The sequence below is a fragment of the Elgaria multicarinata genome, chromosome 3 (genome assembly GCF_023053635.1).
Source record: "Elgaria multicarinata webbii isolate HBS135686 ecotype San Diego chromosome 3, rElgMul1.1.pri, whole genome shotgun sequence".
NCBI classification, from domain to species: Eukaryota; Metazoa; Chordata; class Lepidosauria; order Squamata; family Anguidae; genus Elgaria; species Elgaria multicarinata.
This window is the reverse complement of record NC_086173.1, coordinates 139,982,219-140,005,509: the sequence shown is the minus strand read 5'-3', so window position 1 is coordinate 140,005,509 and position 23,291 is coordinate 139,982,219. Positions and strand designations below refer to the sequence as shown.

The following is a 23,291-nucleotide window of genomic DNA, read 5'->3' as shown; positions in this document are numbered from 1 at the left end:
CCACCAGGTAATCAAAAAATGACACCATAGTGGGGACGGTGGGAGGGTTGTGTGACTGCACAGATGACCACTCGAAGAACTACAGTTACAGGTAAGCAACCTGTCTTTCTTCTTCGTGGTCTCTGTGCATCACACATATGGGCGAATAACAAGCTGACTACCCGGAGGTGGGTGGTGTCAGGTGATGGATGAAAATTCAACGGATTGCCGATAAGCCGGCACGCCCAAAGGCACAGTCTCTACGCGCTCTGATGTCCAGACGGTAGTGACGGGCAAAAGTCAGAGGTGTCGACCAGGTATCCGCTTTGCAGAGGTCCGGTATGGCAATACCTCTTTCAAAAGCTGTAGCAGTGGCCCCTCCTCTGGTGGAGTGAGAGCGCACTTTCCCCTTCGGCGGGGGGCCAGCAAGTTCATAGGCTAATTTAATAGTCTGAAAAACCCAAGCAGATATCCTCTGCGGAGATGCTTGGAGTCCCTTTTGTTTGACCCATAACAAACAAAAAATCTTAGGGATCTCCGGAGAGTCACTGTTCTGTCCAGCGTATGTAGTGTTGACTCAAGAAGAGTTGTCGGCGCAAGGAAAAAGCTTGGCAGAGTAAAATCCTGCCCAAGGTGAAAGGAGAAACGACCTTTGGAAAAAAGCGGACGGTGGGGGAGGGGTTCCCGCCTAAAAGACTTTCAGCTAGAGAAGTTTCCGAAGCTGGCCCTGCGCAGGCGCAGAGCCCATATGTGTGATGCAGAGACCACGAAGAAGAACCTTGATTATAACTGCATGAAGAGCATTTTATGTAGGCATCATTAGTACTAGTAATATCCTACATATTGCAATTTCCTAGATATTGAGGCAATGCTGTTCCAGCCTCCCTGGCCCAACTGTGCATGCATGTCTGTTCTACTGTATGGACAGCATTTCTTGATTCCATTGCTCATTTGCTCCATAGAACCCAACTCATGCTGGCCTCAGAAAGCTTTTCTACATTCAACTCATCAGGCAGGGTGAGAGAAATTCCTCAGAGAATTCGGCAAAAACTTTGTGACCCCCTTTTTGTAATTCCCCAAGCAGCTACACTATCTAGTTTTCCCCAATCTGGTGCCCTTCAGATGTTTTACACTATATTGCCCACCATTCCTGACCATCAGCCTATGCTAGCGGAGGCTGATAGTTGACATTTAAAACATCTGGAGAGCACCAGATGAGTAATGCTGTCCAGCTGCTTGGGGAATTTGCCAAGAGTCCCTCTCTTCAGTCGAGTTCTTAGAATTTATTTTCCCAAAGTCCAAGAACACCAAGTTTTACAAAACCTTATGAACTATCATTGGAACATATGAGAGCAGCTTAACAACCATGCAGTCTTAACACATGAGGAATTTTCATGACTCTCCTTTGAAACTATGCAGCCAAATGTCAATGTATAGAAATAGGTTTATTTCGGAAAGCTGAGGTTAAGAAGAAAATGGTGAAGACAACAATCACATACACACAGAATTCCAAATAAAAATCAATAAAGTCAATCTAACTTAACTGATAGATTTTACCTACTTGCATAGAAACTTGGGTTTCAGAGCATGTGCAGAGTTCCTTGCAGAGCAGATGGTCTGAGAGACAGGATAGATCCAAGAGACAAAGCACTGTGAGGCTTCACCTATTTATGGAAACCTTGAGACTAGTAAAACCTGGCCTTTTGACAGAGATGGACTATTATTTTGTCCAATGGCAAGAGGTTTACATCTATGATGTAAGAGGTCTAACTAGCCAACCACCTCCTTAATAACTTTTGACTTACATTACAAACAAAAGGACTGGTTATTTCTGATTAGCGGAGATACTTTGAGGTTTTGTTTTTATTTTTAATGTTTAACCTCAGAATTTATATGAGGTAATAAAAAACAGGATATTGGTCTGTTGCAGTGGGTCTTCAGAGGAGTAGACTGATCACTGATACTCCAGGGGGCACTGTTGGTCTGTTTGGAATATAAGGTCCATCACAATAGTATTTGCTGTTAGCAAGCCGTAGTCTATGAAGTATAAACAGTGATTTGGGTTGCAAATATCGTATCTTATCTCATGGCTCCCCAAAACATGGTTTTCAATCTTAAGTGTTGTTACCATTTAGTTATGGTCTCCTTCTGGAACTCTTGTTACAATCCCAGAAATCTCAGTTTCACTATTGTACATTTCCCCAGAACTTGTGGTTCCAGATAAATGTTAAAAGAAACATTTCTATGTTACCCATCCCCTTTCGCTGTCAGCATTCCTCTCACGGGATTTATTCTTCCCCTGATCCCTGCAACTCTCTTTCAATTGGCTAAGCACTTTTAGACAGAACCACATAAAGTACAACAGCCAACTCTATCTCTAGTACCAAAAAGAAAAAGAAAAGACCTGGGGCCAATCTACACCAAGCAGAATATAACACTTTTAAAACGTTATGAAAACAGTATATGTAATGTGTCCTGGGCCTGAACAGTTGTCATAACCGTTATAAATAGTTATAAGCAGGAGTGTAGATCCTGCCCTGAGCTATATCCCTAACATTTCTGGATTGTATTCATCATTTCAAACTTTGGTATGCTTGGGACAGTTTCTTCTTAACATTACTAAGTGTGTGTGGGTTTTTTCCTTCACTGAGATTTCTTCACAGTTTCCTAAAAATTAAAACATCAGCAATGCTGTCTAATAATGAACTCTCCATGAATCCAATTTCTGGAGCATTGGGCCTATTTTTACTAGCTTCTGGTAAAAGCAGTTGATCTTTTCTTCTTCCTTCCTTTCTTTTTTAAGTTAACTTATCTATTGATTTAATTCATATATTGATGAGCTAGTTGTTCATAGCGTGGGAATCTTTGGATGCCCTTGTTTCAAGTATGTGGCCATCATTCAATAAATATGAGAAGTCAACATCCTTGGCCTTTGTTCAACTGTGTGAGACACTAACAAGAGCAAGACAAAAGGTGACAGCATCTCATCTGTCTGCTCAGAGACTGTAAAAATAATCAAGGTCCTTCTCCCCAAATGAGCTTCTAGGATAACTCTGAAACTTCTTTAAAGCCTCACAAATCTTTGAGCTTATTGGATAAGACGTGTGCTTGCATTCCTGAAGCCAAACCAAACTTTTTCCTCTCTGTATTCTTATTTTTCCTTACCTATTATTTCACCCACGCACTCACAATTTCACTGGTAGCCTAGAAAGCGAGCACCGAGACGGGGAGGTGGGGTGTGAGGAGGGAGAGGAACTCCCTGCACATTTCATTCACGTAAGAATCTGCAAGCTGTTCTGTATGACAGCTGAGCACTGCGAGCTAAAGCAACTTGTTCCGCCTGTCAGCATCCGAGAACCTACAGCAATGAGATACAATTGCGATGACACCGCTGTAGTAGAACTGGGTCAAGCTTACGGTCACTTTAAAGCAGAATGTCAACCGTTCCTTTCTACTTCAGTAATTTGATTCAGTGGCACTTGAAAAACCGTTAGAAACTATTAGCTTCATATCTAGGTTCAAAATCAAACTGTGACAAGTGCTAGAAGAATCCTCCTGTGAGCCCAAAGGATTGCAGGGATGGAACACCAACATGACTGGCAGATTCCATAGGTTTTCTCCAGCGATATCAAGCACTTTTCACTCCAAACATTTCCCCAGTGGCTCATGACGCTAGGCATCTTCCTTACTTCTGCCAGCAGAGTTTTTTATATATATTTTCTAAGTCATGCAGAGCATTTAAACCTCCACAAATTGTATTGGGAACCATCATCAAGACAACAGCAATGAAATACAAAATTTATTCCTCCAATTAGAAATCTACACACACACACACACACAACAATAGGGGATATTTCCAAGTACATATATTTTACATAAACAGACAAATCTCTGAAATTCTTTTTCTAACAAACATGAAATGTAAGGATATCTGAACATATTCTGTAAAAATGAATTGGCAAGCAACACTGATAAGATTTATTTTGGGTGGGGGGGGGAACACATTTGCTCCAACTGTGCAAGTTAATCTCACAGGTTTTGTTTCCATTATGTTTTGATAGGAACAAACTCTTGTACCAAATACAACATTCGCACTGTGCATCTGTTCACAGCAAGAACAATTTGATGTAAACAGCTGATCAGTACAACGCCTTAAATACAACACCATAGGCCTATAGTATAGCCTTCAGCAGTGAACATTTAAAATGATAATTCTTTCCTGCCCATCCTCATTCAGGCACAAAATTGCTTTGTCTTCACCAGTTTCTTCCTATCCAGAAATGCACTTGGGATTTTCACCCAGACTGCTGAATGCTATACATCATCAACATCATCATCATCAATAATAATAATAATTTAGATTTATACACAGCCCCACATCTGAAACTCTCTGGGCAGTTTACAAAGATTTAAAACACTGAACATTTAAAAACCAATATACAAAAACTTAAAAGCATAAAAACAGACTACATACCAACTATCCAGGGATCAGTTAAAAAAACTCAACATATGCTGTTAAATGCCTGGAAGAAGATAAAAGTCTTGACCTGATGCCGAAAAGATAACAATGTTGGCGCTAGGCAAGCCTGGTTGGGGAGATCCCAGAGTTGTGGGGCCACCACTGAAAAGTCCCTCTCCCTTGTTGCCATCCTCCAAGCTTCCCTCTTGAGTAGGCTCCCGGAGGAGGACCTTAAATGTTAAGCGTGGTGTATGGGTAGGTTTATGTATTGCTCAGGTAGGTATTGAACAGAATAAGACCGTAGCTAGACCTAAGGTTTATCCCAGGATCATCCCAGGTTCGTCCCTGCCTGAGCGCTGGATGCCCTGTGTGGCTCTTAGATGAACAGGTTTGACCCCAGGACAATCCTGGGATAAACTTTACGTCTAGCTACGGCCTAAGTCTCCTTTATTAAGTACTGCAAGTTATATCACTAGTCAGTCAACTGCACAAAGTACTTCCTTTTCAAGACAAGGAGTTGCACCTCTCACTCCTCCCTGATAATATATGTTATTGCCTTTGTCTGGAGAATAAAGAGTTGGGAGATCCCTTCTTTCTCTGGTTTCTCCATATCATGTTTCTCCCGCAGCCATTCTAAAGTCTAAATATTCTCAAGGCTCACTCTCCATCCAGGCATAGGTAAGTGAAGTTCAGCATAGGATCTCTGCAGCCGAGGGAAGTAGCTATCCAAGACGGTAAAAGAAAACCCCTCTTCCTCCATTTCCAGGGTGTGACTAGCCAGAACTAGGCATGTTTAAGCATTTTGTTTCAGCTCATTAAAAGTCAGGAATTGCCCCATTCGCAGCCCTGAGCACAAAAAGTGAGGACATTTTGGGGGCAAAGCTTGCATATTCTTGAGGTTCTGATTGCATTCAAAAAATGTGTTCGATACCTCGCAAAAAGAGCACTTTTAAAATGTGCAATGGAGGCGGCAAATGTGCATTTTCACACTTTAGTCAATGGGAGTGTTAGATCAATGTTAAAATTGATAAATTTTAAACCACCTCCTGTTAAAATGGAGGTGGTTCTGCTAACATTAGGGGGGAGACACTCACACTCAGAAGCAGAATGAGGCAAACAGACCCTTGATGTGAAAATCAGAGAACCTTGACAAGCTCAAACTCTGCTGATTCTCCCATCCCTAACTTTTGCTAAGCCTCTACGAACTGGCTGCTCTTCCTCTCCTCCTGCCTCTCTGTTCTTCTCTCTCTCTCTCTCTCCTTTGTAGTTGTGTTATCATTTGCTTCTCCATCCAGCTTCATTCTCCCCCGGACTCTTCAATCATTCCTGGTGTGGCCATTCCTTCCTCCTCCTGTCCCGTTCCCCCCACCTCACAGACATGCACACTAGGGCTCTGCTCTGCCTCTTCAACTTTGTCTCAGCCTCATCCTGCTTGACAAATTGCAGCTGTGGCGTTTCTGCTCAGACAGCTGGACTGATGAGCTGTTCTGACTTGTTTCCTGGAGCCATTGCCCCATTTAGACGCTAGAGGGGTAGGCGATAACTTTCGGGATCCTGGGTTAGAGGACCTCTGTGAAATTTTGCATCCAGTTGGTATAAGAGCTTTGGCATGATGGTGTTCATAGCTTTTGCACAATTTGAGACCCGGAGGGTTCCAAATGTCTTAAAGAGATCCACAATGTACTGAAATAATTTGGAAAGCATCATGGAAAAGATGCAAAGCAGATGGTACGAAATGTGTATAACATGTGTGGAATGAATCTTATTTTCCAGATTTTGCATAAGGGGGAAAAACAGCTCTCAAAGCTAGTCTTTCAAATGCATATTACACACCAAAATTGTATCCATTTAGCCTGCTATCAGAAACTATGCAAAAATCAGACAATGAACTATTGGGATATGATTGCAAGGGCAATCACCTAGCTAAGTTTTACAATCTAGGGATGCTATTTTACGGTGATGTTTTAGAATGATATTTTTACAACTCACATTATTATTATTATTATTATTATTATTATTATTATTATTATTATTATTTACAATATTTCTATATCACATCTCATTTATGCACATCTTGAAGCAGTTTAAAAACAAGTACAATAAATGCACCATAGTACACTATTAGAGAATAATTCAAAGGCAGCTCATGACTGGGGGAAAGCCAAAGTAAAAATACATGTTTTCAAAAAAAAGCCTAAAACATGCCACCACTTAAGCCTGATGTACCACAGAGGGAAGGTCATTCCATAGGTGAGCACCACCACAGAGAGGGCTCATCTCCATGTCACTGCCAAATGGAAATCTGAAGGCTGTGGCACAAATGGAAATCTGAAGGCTGTGGCACAAACAACAGGGCTGTTGTTTGTGGCCTGGGAGGTTGGTATCGGGTGTCAATTGCCCATTGCACCTCACCATTCCATAGCAACCTCGGACCTCAGTGGGATTACCAGCTGTAAAAAATCCTCCAGAACATTTATTTATCAATTCCATTTCTATACCTCTCATCAGCCTACTAAGGGCAGATCATCTTAATAGGACCCCTCATTCCTGCAGGGAGGAATTGACACCATGAAACCAAACTTCACAAGGTGTGATTGTGACAACGGAGTCACTGCAACCCTTCCTATGTCCAAACCATCCCACCCATCCCCTGAGGCAAAGACCAAATCAAGGGTCTTATGGGGTGGGCCACTGATTAACTGAGACAGCCCCATGGTTGTCATGGAGACTATGAAATCCCAAGATGGCCTACTCACCATGGCATTGGCATGAATGTTAAAGTCACCCATATGATGATGATGATTCTAATCCATCCAATAACTAATGTTCTCTCTGCAGAGAACAGTTAAAAAAACTAAAATGCCAAAGACCAGTTAAAAATAGAAAAAATACAAAGATTTAAAAGAATAAAGTACAATATAATGCAAAACAGTAAACATCACAGGAATGAATAAAACAGATATAAAAGTCTAGATTGTCTCAAGGTTCTTCAACTCACATTTAAGATAACTTCAGCCAGCTTAGTTATGGATACCATTAGGCAACAGAGTGGGCAGCATACCAACAGCAGCCCGGTCTATCTCTTTGGCCAAACTAGAGGTAGAGGCTCTCATAGCCTGCCCGAAGGGAAGATATTTCTTAGTGAGGAAGATGATACTTCCATGGATCACAGTGACTCTCCAACTGGCCAGCCCTCTAGTCTATGTTGGTGCTATACCCAGTTGGCATTGCTGTGTCAGGCCTGCCCACCCAGGTCTCAGTCATACATGCCAGGTCAGCCTTCTGTGATTAAATCATGGATGATAGTGATTTTATTATAGACTGACGTAGCATTAAATAACAGCACCATCTAAGCAACAAAATAACTAGACATTAGAGTGGCAATGACCTGCAACCATCTACATCCCCTTTTCCTCTGATGACCCATCCCCTCATTCTGCCATATAGCTCCCCTTTCCCATAACCACCATTATTGGGACACCAGGCATACCTTCCCCTCTGCACCTCTCTCCCAATACCACCCAACATCACTTCACCATCTCATCAATCTCACTCACCCCTATTGCAAAGAAGGACCTAAAAACCGCACAACCAGCGTATCTCAATATTGGGAGACCCCACCAGACTCTAGGTACTATCAATCATGCATCAGCCCACACTCTTCTGTTCCATTTGAGAAGCTTGTCCAAGGGTCCCTAACCAGGCTCTCCCACCCGCTCCTGCCAGGGAGATGGTCCAGACCTGCTTTTGCTACTCCAATATCATACCTGAGAGCAGTATTTAAAGGATATTCCTTGCTCTTCAGTCTATGAGGCACTCAGAGGAGCTTACAAAGACAAAATAAGGTCAAACACTATAATAATATATAATTTAAGAACTAAAATAGCCTATTTGAATGATAAAAGCTTATTTCTTCATCCCCTCCTGCTCACAGGGCAGTTAGGAAGAATGGCCTCTGTGGGGGGTGGCAAGGGGCCCCAGCCCACTTCCCTCTTTACTTCCCAGACACGCCTTGTTTCTTTCAGGCTGTTTTTTGTTTTTTAAATTGTGGGGATTTATATCTTTACTGTTAAGCTATCTTGAGTTGATTTTATTCATAGAAAGGTGGGATATAACTGTCAACATTTTTTTTAAGCATTAGAAAAGGAAGGGGAAGGAAAGGAGAAACCATTGAGGAAAGTCGGTGTGAACTAATACATCTTAAAGTAAATGCATCTTGAATGTAAGGGGGGAAAGAGAGAGGAATATGGGCAAGTCAAAACCCATTCTGGTGACAGAGAGCTCCAATGGGGAAAGAGTGGATAATCTTACGTTTTTTAGTCAAAGAGTGCTGGTATCTGTAGAGTGAAGGATATGAAGAGGAGCCTACAGCAAAAGAACAGAGCAAGAAACAGAGAGAGAGAGAGAGAGAGAGAGAGAGAGAGAGAGAGAGGGCTCATCTACACCAAGCTGGATATTCCACTATGAAAGTGGTATGAAAGTGATATATAAAAGACAGGAGCCACACTACTACTTTATAGCGGTATTGAAGTGCACTGCAGGATCTACACTACTGCTTTATAGTGGTACTGAAGCGCACTGACAACTGTTGGGGCCCATGACACATCTACACCAAGCAGAATATAACACTACGAAAGTGTTATGAAAGCAGTATCTGGTATGTGTCAATGGGCCCCAACAGTTGTCAGTGTCCTTCAATACCTCTATAAAGCAGTAGTGTGGTTCCTGCCTTTTATATACCGCTCTCATACCACTTCCATAGTGGAATATCCTGCTTGATGTAGATGAGCCTAGAGAGAAGAGAAAGAGAGAAGAGGTGAAAGATCATGGAGACATTTGAAATTAAGTACAAAAACCTTAAAGTGAAGGCAAGAAAAGAAGGGAAGCCAGTGAACAGAGAAGTACAAAAGAAGAGTACCTGCTTTTAAATTGTTTGTCTGTCTGTATTGCACGTATTTTCTATTTTATTGTATATAAGCCACTCTGATCAATTTTATTTCAAGGCTGGAATAAAAATCTCTTGAACTTCACACTTGAACAATGAGCAGAAACAATCAAACAAGCAACAGCATCTAAGTCAGAGATGCTTAACAGTAGAAACAGAAAGAGCAACAAGAAAAATATATGACAATAATCAACTGCAGGAAATGAAAGAATTAGCTACAATGGCCATTCAGATGCCTATGAGAAGACCAGAAAGCAGGGCGTTAGCGTGTTCCACAGCAACTAGTATCCAGAAGCGTGCTGCCTCTGATACTGGAGGTAATATATACCTAGTAGCCATTCATAACAGTATCCTCCATGATTTTGTCTCCTTTTAAAGCCATCCAAGTTGGCAGCCATTGTTGAAAACACTGGGTTGATGTGAGGAGGAAGGGGAAGGGGAAAAGGCTCTGAAGCAGGAGAAAGATAAACTCAGTTTTGGCAAAGTCGAATAAAGCTGCCCATGAGTGGAGATTGAGGTGGCAAACAGGCAGTTTTCCATAAACCTTACACAACAAGGTATTTCCAGCAGCTCTGGCAACCTTGCAAAAGTTAGCCATGACTATGCCTCACTGAAACTTATGGAACAAAGTTTGCTAAATGCATTGGAATATATGTGAAACCTACAATAGATTAGTCATTTCAAGGTAATTATGTTCCCCATAAATATTGCCACTTCTTTGAGAAAGTAGACTGTGTTAGAAATCTCTTGCACTGTGTTGAAAAAGAACATATTTGCTCGATTGATATTTATGTTTGATGATGTTATGAAAATCCTGCTAATATCACTGAAAAAAATGGCAATGTATCATGTATCATGTATCATGTTATGATATCATGTATCGTGTTATGATATTTATGTTTGATGATGATATCAAAATCCTGATAATATCACTGAAAAAAAATGGCAATGTATGTTTTCTTGAATTTGCTGGGACAATAGGCCACCTAAAGTAGTGACTGCTACTTTACAGAAGTAATGAAGGAAGTTTAAAAACTTTCCAAATCTCATGCTACCTTTTGTTAGGAAGTAATAACACAGTGGCTTAATGTGATTGAGAATGTGCCATGTATGTAACAGTTCGTTGCCTTTTTAAAGAAAACACTGGTACTATGCAGCAGTGGTATTACAAACTAGGGATACAATTACCAAAATATTTTATGTAAACATTCACATGATTTGTTTATAATAACAATTTTCAGTTGCTTAGATATATTTCCTCTATGGACAGTATCCAATGCTGCCCATGCCCTAGCTGAAATACGTATTTCCAGAACATAACAGGTTAGTGGAGCTCACAGAAAAGCACTCTGTTCACCTGTCCTGTTCTGGAAACAAGGGTTTCAGATTATTTCTGACATTATCCTGGTGTGCCGGTGGTGGGTCCCACTAGTGCAAAACAATTGGCAGAGCACAGCAGCAACACTGGATACATCCCAGTATTACCAACACATTTGAACATTTAATAGAAACAGTATGTCAGGTTGAGATCATCACTAAAATGGAAAGAAAGATACCTCTTTGGTTTCACTACTAACACTTACATAGCACAGAACTCTAGAGCAGGAAATTTGGGATTAGAGATGACTTCTCTTGAGGTGATAATATCTATAAGGGGAGAAAATAAAATGTCTGATATCCCTGCTTCCGTCTTTATAATGCAGCTTTGGTGCCACGAGGTGCCTGGCTCCCGCATTTGCATTCCTTCCCAGCATCTCCACGGGAAGGAACGCAAGTGCGAACTTTCTGGCTCTGGAAAAGTTAAAAAAAAGTAAAACGGGAAGGAAAGGAGCGGGGGTATTCCTCCCCCCTTTTTTATTTTGTCTGCATTTGCACAGCTGCGCAGATACAGATAATAAATATGAAAAATGGGGGAAGGAACAAGGCAGACAGAGGATGCGAGGAGAGGGACTCGGCGAACCACATCTCCTCCCTCTGACTGCCCTTCCTCCCCACCCCACCCCACCCCATTTTTTTTAATTATTTGTATCTGGGCAGCTGCGCAGATACAGATAATAAATTTTTAAAAGGGGGAAGAAATGGCCCCGTTGTCTCTGCCCGTTTTTTTTTTTTTTTTTTTTTTTACATTTACATAGGCGCAGGGCTGCTTATGGCAACCAATCAGGGCGTGCCATGGGCTCCATTGCCAAAAAAGTCGGGTAAGTGCCTGACTTTTTTGGAGCAGAGGTTCCAGGGTTTGCACCCAGATGGCTTTGCAATGGTGGCTGCATCATGTAGATGACGTGCTGCTACTGCGAAGCCACCCCGGGGCAACCCCTTGTGTAGACATGCCCCCGATTGATCGGGCTATTGTATCAAGGAAACAATTTTAAAACCGAAGGGGGGAGATGCTGGATTATGACATTCTTGAACCTAATTGGCATTTTGTATTCACAAGAGGACCTGCTCCTTCTGCTTGTGTAAATATAACAGAAAGTCATCAGTTAACAAAGATTTATAAAAATGGCAATGGTAACTGCTGGAAATGCCTTAAGCCTAAAGTTTTTTTTATGCATGCTTGGTGGACTTGCAATAAAAGAAAATCATTCTGGAAGGAAGTTGTGATGGTAATGAGCAATAAGCTAACTTACTCTTCAGCTAAAGCCTCTTTGTATCCTGTTGGGCTATTTGCAAAGTTCAGTTCATACATATTTTGCAAAATGGCGAGACTCTAAACCCCTCACGATTCATGAATGGCTTCAAAAGACTTGGCACTTAGCTCCAATAGCTAAACTCACTGAATTTGTTCATTTGCAAAGAGGGCAAATGACAACATGAATCATTCAAAAGGATCTGGGTTTCATTTGTTTATATGAGCAAACATTACAAGATTCTTTAAGGCATTTTCACTGCTGTCTGGTTTATTCATATTTTTAGCAATAACTGTTTTATAGCTATTTTAGATATTTTTAAACATAACCCAATGGAGGGAAAAGGCTGGATATTTTTTGGTACATAAAGCGTCTCATTATTTTTGTTATTGGTTTTATTGGTTTTGCTTTTGTTGCATATAGGACTCATAAATCGAATAAATAAATAAAATAAGGTTTCAATCCTATACATGTTCAGGAAGAAAAAGGGCAGGCCTACATGCTAGCTGGGCATAGTTGGAGTAGTAGGCTTTTTTCTGTCTAAACATGCATGTTATCTTAACTTAAATAAACAAGTTAAGATGCAACTAACTTCAGTTCAGTTGCTGTTATTCTTTTATTGTGGTGTTTTTGGTGGTGTTGATATATTTGTTTTATGATTTTCTTAACCATGTTTTTATTTTAAATTTTTGGTTCTTATTACTGTTAGCTGCCTTGAGTGCCATTTTCATTTGGATAAAAGCTCAAGTGTAAATAAAATGAATAAATAAAATGCTTTCCATGGGATTCTTAAATATTATTACCTGAATAGGTACCTCTGTTCCTAAATCAGCCCACTGCAGCAGATAGCAAACACCACTTCCTAATGCATAGCTGTACTATTTCAGTTCTATATCGCTTTAAATATCAAGAATTCATACTTTCGTTATATGAATCCCCAGGAATTATACATTATGTTATGTTATATTTTATTTCTATGCCACCTTTCAGCCAAAAGGCCCACAAAATGGATATAAAATGCAAGTTTACAGCAGAAATATCACAACAATGCCCTGATGGTTGTGTGGTATCTCCAGTATTTGAGGCAATAAGCCAGTGTGCACCAGTTGCTGGGGAACATAGGCAGGAGTGTGCTGTTGCGCCATGTCCTGCTTGTTCATCCCTCGCTGATGGCTGGTTGGCCACTGTGTGAACAGAGTGCTGGACTAGATGGAACCTTGGTCTGATCCAGCATGGCACTTATGTTCTCAACAATATACTAAACAACAATATCCAACAATATCACAACAGTTTTCAACAAAATATTAAATACAAGCCTACAGCAGAACAGAGCAGATAAGAAAAATAACTTGGTTGGAATAGCATCTCACTCCCTGAAGCAGTGCCTCCCAAACTACCACTCCAGCCTTGCTTTTATAGTCTCCAGCTGAGAAGGAGGAGAGCACGTGGAATAGCTCACCCTTGATGGCACAGCATCTCTCCCACTGAAGCAGCACATCTTTAATAATTTTAGTTTAAATTTCTGTTAAAGATCTCTAACCAACACCAATATCAGCAGTACCAGCAGCAGATTGTCTTAAAGAACTACCTGAGATACTCTGAGGGGATGATTGCTACCACTTTGCCTGTAGTATAGACATGTCATATGTGTATCAGACCACCTTGCTCCACAGCATCCTCAGCAGATGTCTGGGCTGCAAGCAGGCGAAAAGGAAAGAATTCTCTTCCTTCCTCACATACACCCCTTCCAAGCTCAGGTAACCCATGTGGCACAGCTTCAGATGATTCTATATGCTACAGTTACTCAGCAATGACATGTCTGATCATCCGCCAAAGCCTCAGCAGCAAGGCAAGCGCATTTAGGTTCATTTCTTGCCATGGTAATCACTTGAATGATGTGCTAGCAAAATCCTCATCATAATGGTAATAACCAGTTAGCACATACAGCCTGATGGAGGGAGAGTGCAAGAGTTGATGCAATTAGGCCATATGTGAGAACTCAAAAATGGATACTAGGCTGTCTTGGGAGACAAACATCCTGATCTTACTTACATTTTTTTACTTGAAAGTAAGTCACATTACTTTCTGCCAAAGTGTGCTTTGGGACTAGAGCCTAAGAGATTCATTAGCTTGCCAAATGTTAATGATTTTGGTAAACAGATGCAGATTTTGACTTTGTACTCTGGGCTATTCTCTGGTATCAGAATCTGTAATACTAGTTTATTCTCTGCATTCAGACAACACAATAGTCAATGATGGGGTAATAATCAACTTGAAAGATTATCTCCTGCACTGTTTACCCATCATCAAGTTTTTATGCTTCTTCCACACACACGTGTATGCGCGTGCACACATTCAGATTCAACCTATGTTTTGCAGTGTGATCTCCTAAGGGCAATCTTCATGTATTTAAAATATAAATCATTTGTTTCCATTCCAGAAACGGTAGTTAAAAAGGAAAATATTATTCTACAGGCTTGTGGATTTCCTTTTTCTAACTTCAAGGGGATGGCATCTATGAAATGTTTAATACTATTTCCAATCCCAGATGGAGGTTTTTCCATGTACCTTCAATGCTCCCACCCCAAAAGAATCACAGAATAGTAGAGTTGGAAGGTGCCTATAAGGCCATCAAGTCCAACCCCTGCTCAATGCAGGAATCCACCTTAAAGTATACCTGACAAATGGTTGTCCAGCTGCCTCTTGAAGGCCTCTAGTGTGGGAGAGCCCACAACCTCCCTAGGTAATTGGTTCCATTGCCATACTGCACCTAACAGTCAGGAAGTTTTTCCTGATCTCCAGACAGGATCTGGCTTCCTGTAACTTGAGCCCATTATTCTGTGTCCTGCACTCTGGGAGGATCGAGAAGAGATCCTGCTCCTCCTCTGTGCGACAACCTTTCAAGTATTTGAAGAGTGCTATCATGTCTCCCCTCAATCTTCTCTTCTCAAGGCTAAACATGTCCAGTTCTTTCAGTCTCTCCTCATAGGGCTTTGTTTCTAGACCCTTGATTATCCTCATTGCCCTCCTTCTTATCACTGCTCAGAACTTGTTATCACTGCTCATCATCATTCCCTAACCAAATATACTTCACACAGGTCTAGATCAATAGATGTCTTTAATAAAACAATGATCTTCTCTATTGTTGGCAAAACTACAATTTAGTATCCACTTAAACCTAAAGAGAACTGAACCAATCCAACTTCCTGTTTCATTAAGGTTCACTGATTTCTCCAGACAGGCAATGATAATTCTAATCTTAAAACTTCCCCCAAAATAGGAACCAAGTTGGAGACCATGGAATTGTGGACTGGGAAGGTTACAAACCAAACTTATTCCTCAAACATGTATGATATGGGATTGATTGCAGCTTCCTCTTGATGATACTTGCATGACTAAAAGACACTGTTGCAAACATATGCATCAATTCACACTTTTATCTTTTAGATATACCAATAAAACACCTTACATGCACAAACAATGTAAATGGTTCTGCACCATATGTGTGGTCCATTTCTGTAACAAAGACAAGTACTAGGAAATGTAAACGGAGGAAGTGGGTCATGGGTCAACTCCTGTGGCATCACAAAAATCAGCTGAATGAACGATACAGCAAATGGGAGGAATGGTTGGGTGATTTTTTTTCTAGCCCCCCCCCACTAGGATGACACCACAGGGCAGGGTATGTAAACATATGAAGGGTTCTCAACAAGTCAGGAAGAGCCAGACAGAAAGAAGACAGTTTCAAAATGTCAGGCACAGAATATATTTCTGTATGGAGCCCATCTGACACTATTCATTCTAATGAGGGAAAGTGTCATTCCAACACAGCTTCTCACCACATTCTGTTGAAATCTCTGTTCAATGAGAGATACCTCGTCGCCAGCAGCTACAGTACAACCAACTCTGTCTCATGGTGTTTACAAGAATGACAGCTCCTGATGCTACCTTAAGGAGCACTAACCAGCCTGGAAGACTCGCCATACAAGCCCAAAGAACAGATGGACATTTCCATAGGGCACTGAATTATTTTTAAGTAAGAAAAACGCATTACATCTTAAAGGTCTGACTCTACCCGTCTTTAGGGTAAAACAAACGGAAGTTATTGACCAGGTTCTAAAGGATTGCCCATGGGGGAATTCCAGCTTCCCCTTTTCAGCAGCAGCCCCTTGAAAAGGGAACCCTGAACATTGGAGAGGAATTCCGTGCAGCATTGTACAAGAGGCTTGGGGGGGGGGGGATTGGCAATGCGTCCCTCATGTGTGTGCAAAAGCACTGTGTGTGCATTACATGCCTCGCTGGTGCCCAGCCATGATATATTTTGCTTTTAATAGGTATTTCTCACAATTTACACACAAATTACGATGAACGGTTTCCATTTCAGCATAAATAAAACTGAATGTACATCCGAATATAAAGCCCCACCTAAGGGTTAACTATGATCAGATACAGAAAACTTAAGAGGCTGAATTACGGTAATGCAGATAAGTATCTGAATGCCGATTTATCACAGATAGTATTTCTCACATTTTTAGTAGTAGACTGAGGGATTACTAAATCCCTCAAAGTATTTAAAATACTAAAAGCAATCTGCCTTAGGGTCATTAATAGAAATATGGATTTGCAAATCACACTTCGTATATTTATGTATGCAAAGCTTTATATGAAACGTATGTTTCTCTCTTTCCCCTTTCTTTTAGTTGGCTTTTGTATCGTTATTTTAGAGTAACAAAAAGCGTCACGCCAAACAGACTTATCAGATTAAAGATGTCAGTCCAATTACAGCTTTGCCCCTTATATTTTGAAGCATTATATAATTAGTGTTTACTTGCTTTGATTTCTAGATATTTTCTTTGATGTCACACATTAATATTCATTGGTCTTATAATGTTGGACTAATGAGAAACTTAAGTGTTTATAAGAATCCATTTAAATATTATGTTGTGAATAATATACTAATATAATATAATAAGGTTTCTAATCCTAGTAGATGATACATTGGCCAAAAAAACCCCAAATCCATCTAGAATGAGGTTTTGACTGCTGTGCTAACAGAATATCAGTATCTGTGGTATTACAAGCCAAGCCAAGGCATCCCACTGACACAGCTGCATGGGCAAACACAGAACCAGCTTTGAAGTTTCCGTGTTTTGAGCCAAGTATCTGGCAGTAGCCTTCTATAATAGCCCTGCAAAAATCTAGCAAACATAATCATGCTCTACTTGCCTCCCATCCATAGGATGTCACCATTGCTATATCTGCCATTAGACAGAATAGTAGTGTTCACAGCTTTGTGCATTATTAGCTTGGAATTTAAGATTATTCTTTATGCTAATGATGTTTTATTGTTTATCTCGGAACTCCAATAGTCTGTTCTGGCTTTGATGCAGTTGATTAATACTTTTGGTAATTGTATTTATTTATTTATTTACAATATTTATATACCGCCCCACATTCAAAATTTTGGAGCAGAGTACAAGATAAAATAAAATCAGAATAAAACACATTAAAACAGATTTTTTAAAAAAAGCAAAATGCAAAGTGAACTGTGGCTGGTAATCAAGGGAAGGCTTCCTGGAATGAAGTTTTCAGGAGGTGCCAAAAGGAATACAAAGTTGGCACCTGCCTGACCTCCAGAGGCAGGAAATTCCTTAGGAGAGGGGCTACCACACTGAAGGCTCTTCCGCTGGTGGACTCCAATCAGAGGGTTGGTCTATGTGGAACCACCAGGAGCATGACCTCAGTGACTGGGGAGGTTGATAATTCATCTGGTAATTCAATTAATTGGTCAACATCTGAACTGATGCCAATTGGAGATACTATATCTCATAAGTGTGTTAGCTGATTGGCAATATCAGTGGTGCCCAGATGTTATTACCTATTTGGAATACTTATCCAAATAGGTAATACCCAGAGATCTAACTCGAATGATCACATTTAATCTGAGTAAGGGCACAATCCTATGGGATGCACCCTGGTCACTCATAAGCCTCCCCCGGAAGCTTACAAGAATCCAATTCAGAGCAAGAGGCACCTCCTACCTCCTACTCAGGATTTAAGCTATTTGAGCAATTTTGCCAATCTAGCTAAGGCTGGGGGGGGGGGGGCACACACCTCTTTTTCCAAATCTCCATGCTCATTTTGTGAGCACAAAGAGATACCAGAGCGGTTCTCTCCACACCGGCTATGAGGTGGAGGGAGAGGGGGTGAGAACACAGTTTCTTGGATCAGAGCTCAGAGCCCTGTCTACTAGCTCAGAGCCAGGATAACCCTCTATTCCCACCCACCCAAAATACTGTCTCAGAATTATAAAAAAAATATAAAATATATGTCCATTTACAATCAATGCTGTATTAATACATACGATTTTAAAAGTCAACATTAAAAACAGAAGACGATAGAACAGAATTATCACTATTTAGAATGTAGTTTCCTAAAAATGTATTAGCACCATTAACATTTTAGGACCCACATTAATAATGGCCTAATGGGCAATCCTGAGAAGAAGATTCCAAAACTGCAGTATCTCCGCAAAGATGAAAGAGTTGTTGGGCTTTATCACTTCAGTCTGGTGGGAGATGCCCCCCATATAAAAAGTTCCACAAATGTTAGAAACTGCCAGCCCAATTGGGCAGGTGCAAGGGGAATGGAAGACTGGGGGAGGAGGAGAAAAAGAATAAAGTATCCAAAAGACAGGCATGGCTGGCAAGATGGAACCCAGAGCAGGAGCAAATTTTGTTGCAGGCCCCACTTGTTCTGTTTAATGCGCACAATGGTACTGAAATTGGCAAGGCTGAGAACCGGGGGAGAGATTGGAATAAATTTGTAAATTCTCAACATTCAAGTTTTCCCTATAGCATACTAGAGAAGGCAAATCCTTTGTAATTATTCTATTGTAAGAGCTATGAAAATAAATCATCTCTTTCCTATCACAGAACAAGCTACAGGAAAGAACTAGACATTATTCCCAGCAAATATGTGATCCCAACCCCATACTTGTTAACAGAAACAGGAAACAGTTCCATGGAGGATCAGTGGAAGAGGTGCTCAACCACTCCCGGGTCCACCAGATTTTCCCTACATCCCTCTTGAGGCTACTTTTACCCCAGCTGGGCTCTCTTCCCCCATTGCAGAGGAGGGATTTACAATTTACTGATTGGCAGAGGAAGTTAAGCATCTACCTTTTCAACCTTGATTCTCATCTTCAAGTCCACTCTCCAAGGCCCATATAATGATTACAAGGAAAAAACATGGGCTAGGTAAGTTTGGGGGCAGGGGACTACAAGCAACTCTTAATTTTTTTTAAAAAAAATGAATATGTGTGTATTTTAATGCATTCTATATTTTATGTAAATTGCAGTTAAAGCTGCAATCCTATAACATTTACCTTGTAGTAGTCCCAATTGTGCTCAGTGGAACTCATGTCTGAGTAGACAAGGCATAAGACTGTGCTGTAATTACATAATCTTGTCCCTAGAAATTTCTTCTCTCACAGACAAAGCTCAACAGGAGGAAAAAAGTTATGTCAAAATGGTTTGATCTAGGGCAAAGAAAATGTAATCCACTCATTAGATTCAGCAACTGATCCATTTCTGAGACCTAACAGAAACATTGTAAAATGCATTAACATTAATCTGAAGAGCCATTATGGTTTGTCTTGAAGATTCTTCACTTCTGTGCCTCGACATTTACCATTTAATGCCAAAAATCAATGCAAATAGCATCACAGAGCAAAGACATAAGGAAAAAAAAATGTAGCCTACAATGTTTATGTAACCAACTCACTTTTATGGTAAATAATGTTTAACAATGCAATTCTATATATGCCTACTCAGAAGTAAATCTCATTTTGTCCAGTGGGGCTTAATCCTAGCTAAGCAGGTATCTGATTGCAGCCTTTCTTATCACAGCCTCTCCCTCCACATGAAATATTTGCAGGAATATGTGTTTAATAGAAACTGTAACTTGCCAATTGTTGTTTGCATGCTTGAAAACTGCTGTAATTAGCCACACTTCACTGACTCCTACTTCTATCCTTTTGTGGCTTTATTATTAGCCCTCCTGAATTTTAATGAACATGAGTATTACAAATTCTGAAGGATTCTCTGTATATCATACCGAGTATGTGTGTGTATTAAAAGCAACAAGAGTTAATACCGTTACCCTTCAAATGAATGTTCATTCGGTTACTTTGTATATATGATGTATTGTTAAGGCAGCCAGTTTTATCCTAACGGTATGTATTCCCCACTCACAGCTAAGTAACTATTGTCAATCCTTTAAATTGACCTGGTAAACCTAATTATTGGGAAAGTGGCAAAGTCCATCTGATTCCTTTTATACTCAAACCAGACCACTACGGAAGCATCTTGACAAAGGTTGAACCATAACACAAGAACTGTGCAGATCTAACATATGTATGGGCTATCCGGCAATATAGAAATGTACTAAATCAATTGTGATCAAGTGATCTTGATAGGCTGGAGTGCTGGGCTGAAAACAACAGAATGAATTTAATAGGGATAAATGCCAAGTTCTACATTTAGGGAATAGAAACCAAATGCAGTTACAAGATGGGGGACACTTGGCTCAGCAATACTACAAACGAGAAGGATCTTGGAATTGTTGTAGATCGCAAGCTGAATATGAGCCAACAGTGCGATATGGCTGCAAGAAAGGCAAATGCTATTTTGGGCTGCATTAATAGAAGTATAGCTTCCAAATCACGTGAGGTTCCTCTCTATTTGGCCCTGGTTAGGCCTCATCTAGAGTATTGCGTCCAGTTCTGGGCTCCACAATTCAAGAAGGATGCAGACAAGCTGGAGCGTGTTCAGAAGAGGGCAACCAGGATGATCAGGGCTCTAGAAACAAAGCCCTATGAAGAGAGACTGAAAGAACTGGGCATGTTTAGCCTGGAGAAGAGAAGATTGAGGGGAGACATGATAGCACTCTTCAAATACTTCAAAGGTTGTCACACAGAGGAGGGCCAGGATCTCTTCTCGATCCTCCCAGAGTGCAAGACACAGAATAACGGGCTCAAGTTAAAGGAAGCCAGATTCCGTCTGGACATCAGGAAAAACTTCCTGACTGTTAGAGCAGTGCGACGGTGGAATCAGTGACCTAGGGAGGTTGTGGGCTCTCCCACACTAGAGGCATTCAAGAGGCAGCTGGACAAGCATCTGTCAGGGATGCTTTAGGGTGGATTCCTGCATTGAGCAGGGGGTTCGACTAGATGGCCTTGTAGGCCCCTTCCAACTCTGCTATTCTATGATTCTATGAATTAATAATACTGACAATCGTAATGGGTGTTGAGGCAGGGAGGCAGGATTGTGCCTGCTAGACCTATCCTCCAAGCCACAGAATCTAACATAACATTTCTGTTTGGATTTGCCACGTGTCTTTGGACCCTGCAGGATCCCGATCGAGTGTGCAGTCTTCCCACATGCAGTTTGTGCACGCACAGGCTCTGTGCAGACGTTACGCTGCGGGTGGCCAGGCTCAGCGGGCGTGATCCCACTCCCCTCTACACGTATTCAATGTACCCAGAAAGAACTGCTGCACGTCCAGTGCTGGAGCAAGGCTTTCGTTTCCTTGTGTTGACCTGCGAGGCCACGGGATGCCCAAGCAAGCAAGGTGATTTTGCTTTCAGTTCAGTTTACGTAACAGACAAACGCGCCAGCCGCAGCTCTAAGCGCGAGGCCGTATCCAGGCCACCCCAGCCGAGAAGCCCCTGGCTCCAGAGCTTGGTTTGGGGGAAGGGGAAGGCGGTGCAATGGCCGTATTTTCCTTAGGAGATAGCCGAGAGTTCGCTTGGGTTTTGCGGGCTTGAAATAAATAAAATAAAGCGCCTCACCCGACGCGAGAGCCCAGCCTCTCGGACCGCAGCGTCCCAGCCGGCCTCACTGGCAGGAAGTGCCCGGAACAAGCGGTCGCGTCGGGTGAGACGCGTTGTGTGTGTGTGTGTGTGTTTCTAAAGCAAGCAAGCAAAAGAAGAAGACACAACCACAGCCCTGGGGGCCCCTCGTAAGTAAATCAGTCATCCCCACCCCTCCGCGAAAAATTCTACTGGAGAAATGCCTGCTGCCCTACGGCGGGACGCGCGGCGGAGAGGGAGAGCGCGGCTGGGCGGGGAGGAGTCCAAACCGGGCGAGCGGCGCGCACGCGTGAAAGCAGGACACCGAGGCAAGCGGCGGCTGGCTGCGTTGCCGCTCAAGTCAGCCTCAGCCAGCGCCGGTGGAGGGAGGGAGAGGGAGCAGAGGAGACTGGTGGCGCTGATTTTGGAAGGGCTGTAAATCATGTACTAGTAGAGCTGGAAGGGGCCTGTAAAGCCACCGAGACTAACCCCCTGCTCAGTACAGGAATCCACTTAAAGCATCCCTGACAGATGGCTGTCCAGCTGCCTCCTGAATGCCTCTAGTGTGGGAGAGCCCACAACCTCCCTAGGTAACTGGTTCCATTGCCGTACTGCTCTAACAGTCAGGAAGTTTTTCCTGATATCCAGCCGGGAATCTGACTTCCTGTAACTTGAGCCCGTTATTCCGTGTCCTGCACTCTGGGATGATCCACAAGAGATCCTGGCCCTCCACTTAACCTTTTTAAGTATTTGAAGAGACCATTCTGGGTTTCAGTCAGGACTCTAAAGGAACTATGCAAAGTGTTGGAGCTATTTGGGGGTCAAGGTTCAGCATCCTGGATGGCTCCTTTAGAGTTCTGACTGAAACCCAGAATGGATTCGCAAGCTCCGCCAAACTCGGAGTCACCAGCCCGGGAGTTCTGCTGCTGCTCTGGCGATGTCGAAATGTGGTGAGGAGTTGCGTGAAAATAAGAGCGAGCGAGCAAGAAGAGCTTTTGTGTGGCTAAGGGAACTTCAGCTGTTTTAGGGCAGGCAGAAGGTGACAGGTGTCACTACTGCCAGAGAAAGGTCGAAGTCTCACCGTTTCCTCCCACCCTGAATATGAAAGACACAATGTCATGTATGTTAAGAAAGAAAAGAGCCCTACAACTCCCAAAATTCCCCAGCCAGCCATGCTGGCAGTTGTAGGGCTCCCCCTGCCCCCGCCGGGTCTATTTATTTATTTATTTATTTATTACATTTTTATACCGCCCAATAGCCGAAGCTCTCTAAACATGCATAGCATTGCCCTAACTGCATTTACAAGAATTTCTGAACTACCAACAATCCAGGTGTCTTCAAAGTAGACTCCATATTGGGGAGGCGCGGGGGGGATATGAGAGCACTTTGCTTGGAAATATATTTGTATTTTGTTATTTTTTTAAT

General features: G+C 41.8%; 1 long non-coding RNA gene across 1 annotated transcript in view; it reads right to left on the bottom strand.

The window, feature by feature from the left end:
- The window catches only part of LOC134396843 (uncharacterized), a 35,938-nt gene extending 14,022 nt beyond the window's left edge, over positions 1-21,916 (bottom strand). Inside the window, exon 1 of the long non-coding RNA XR_010025295.1 lies at positions 21,867-21,916. This is a non-coding gene — a long non-coding RNA (uncharacterized LOC134396843). The remainder of the gene's footprint in view (positions 1-21,866) is intronic.
- Between the last annotated feature and the right edge of the window lie 1,375 nt (positions 21,917-23,291).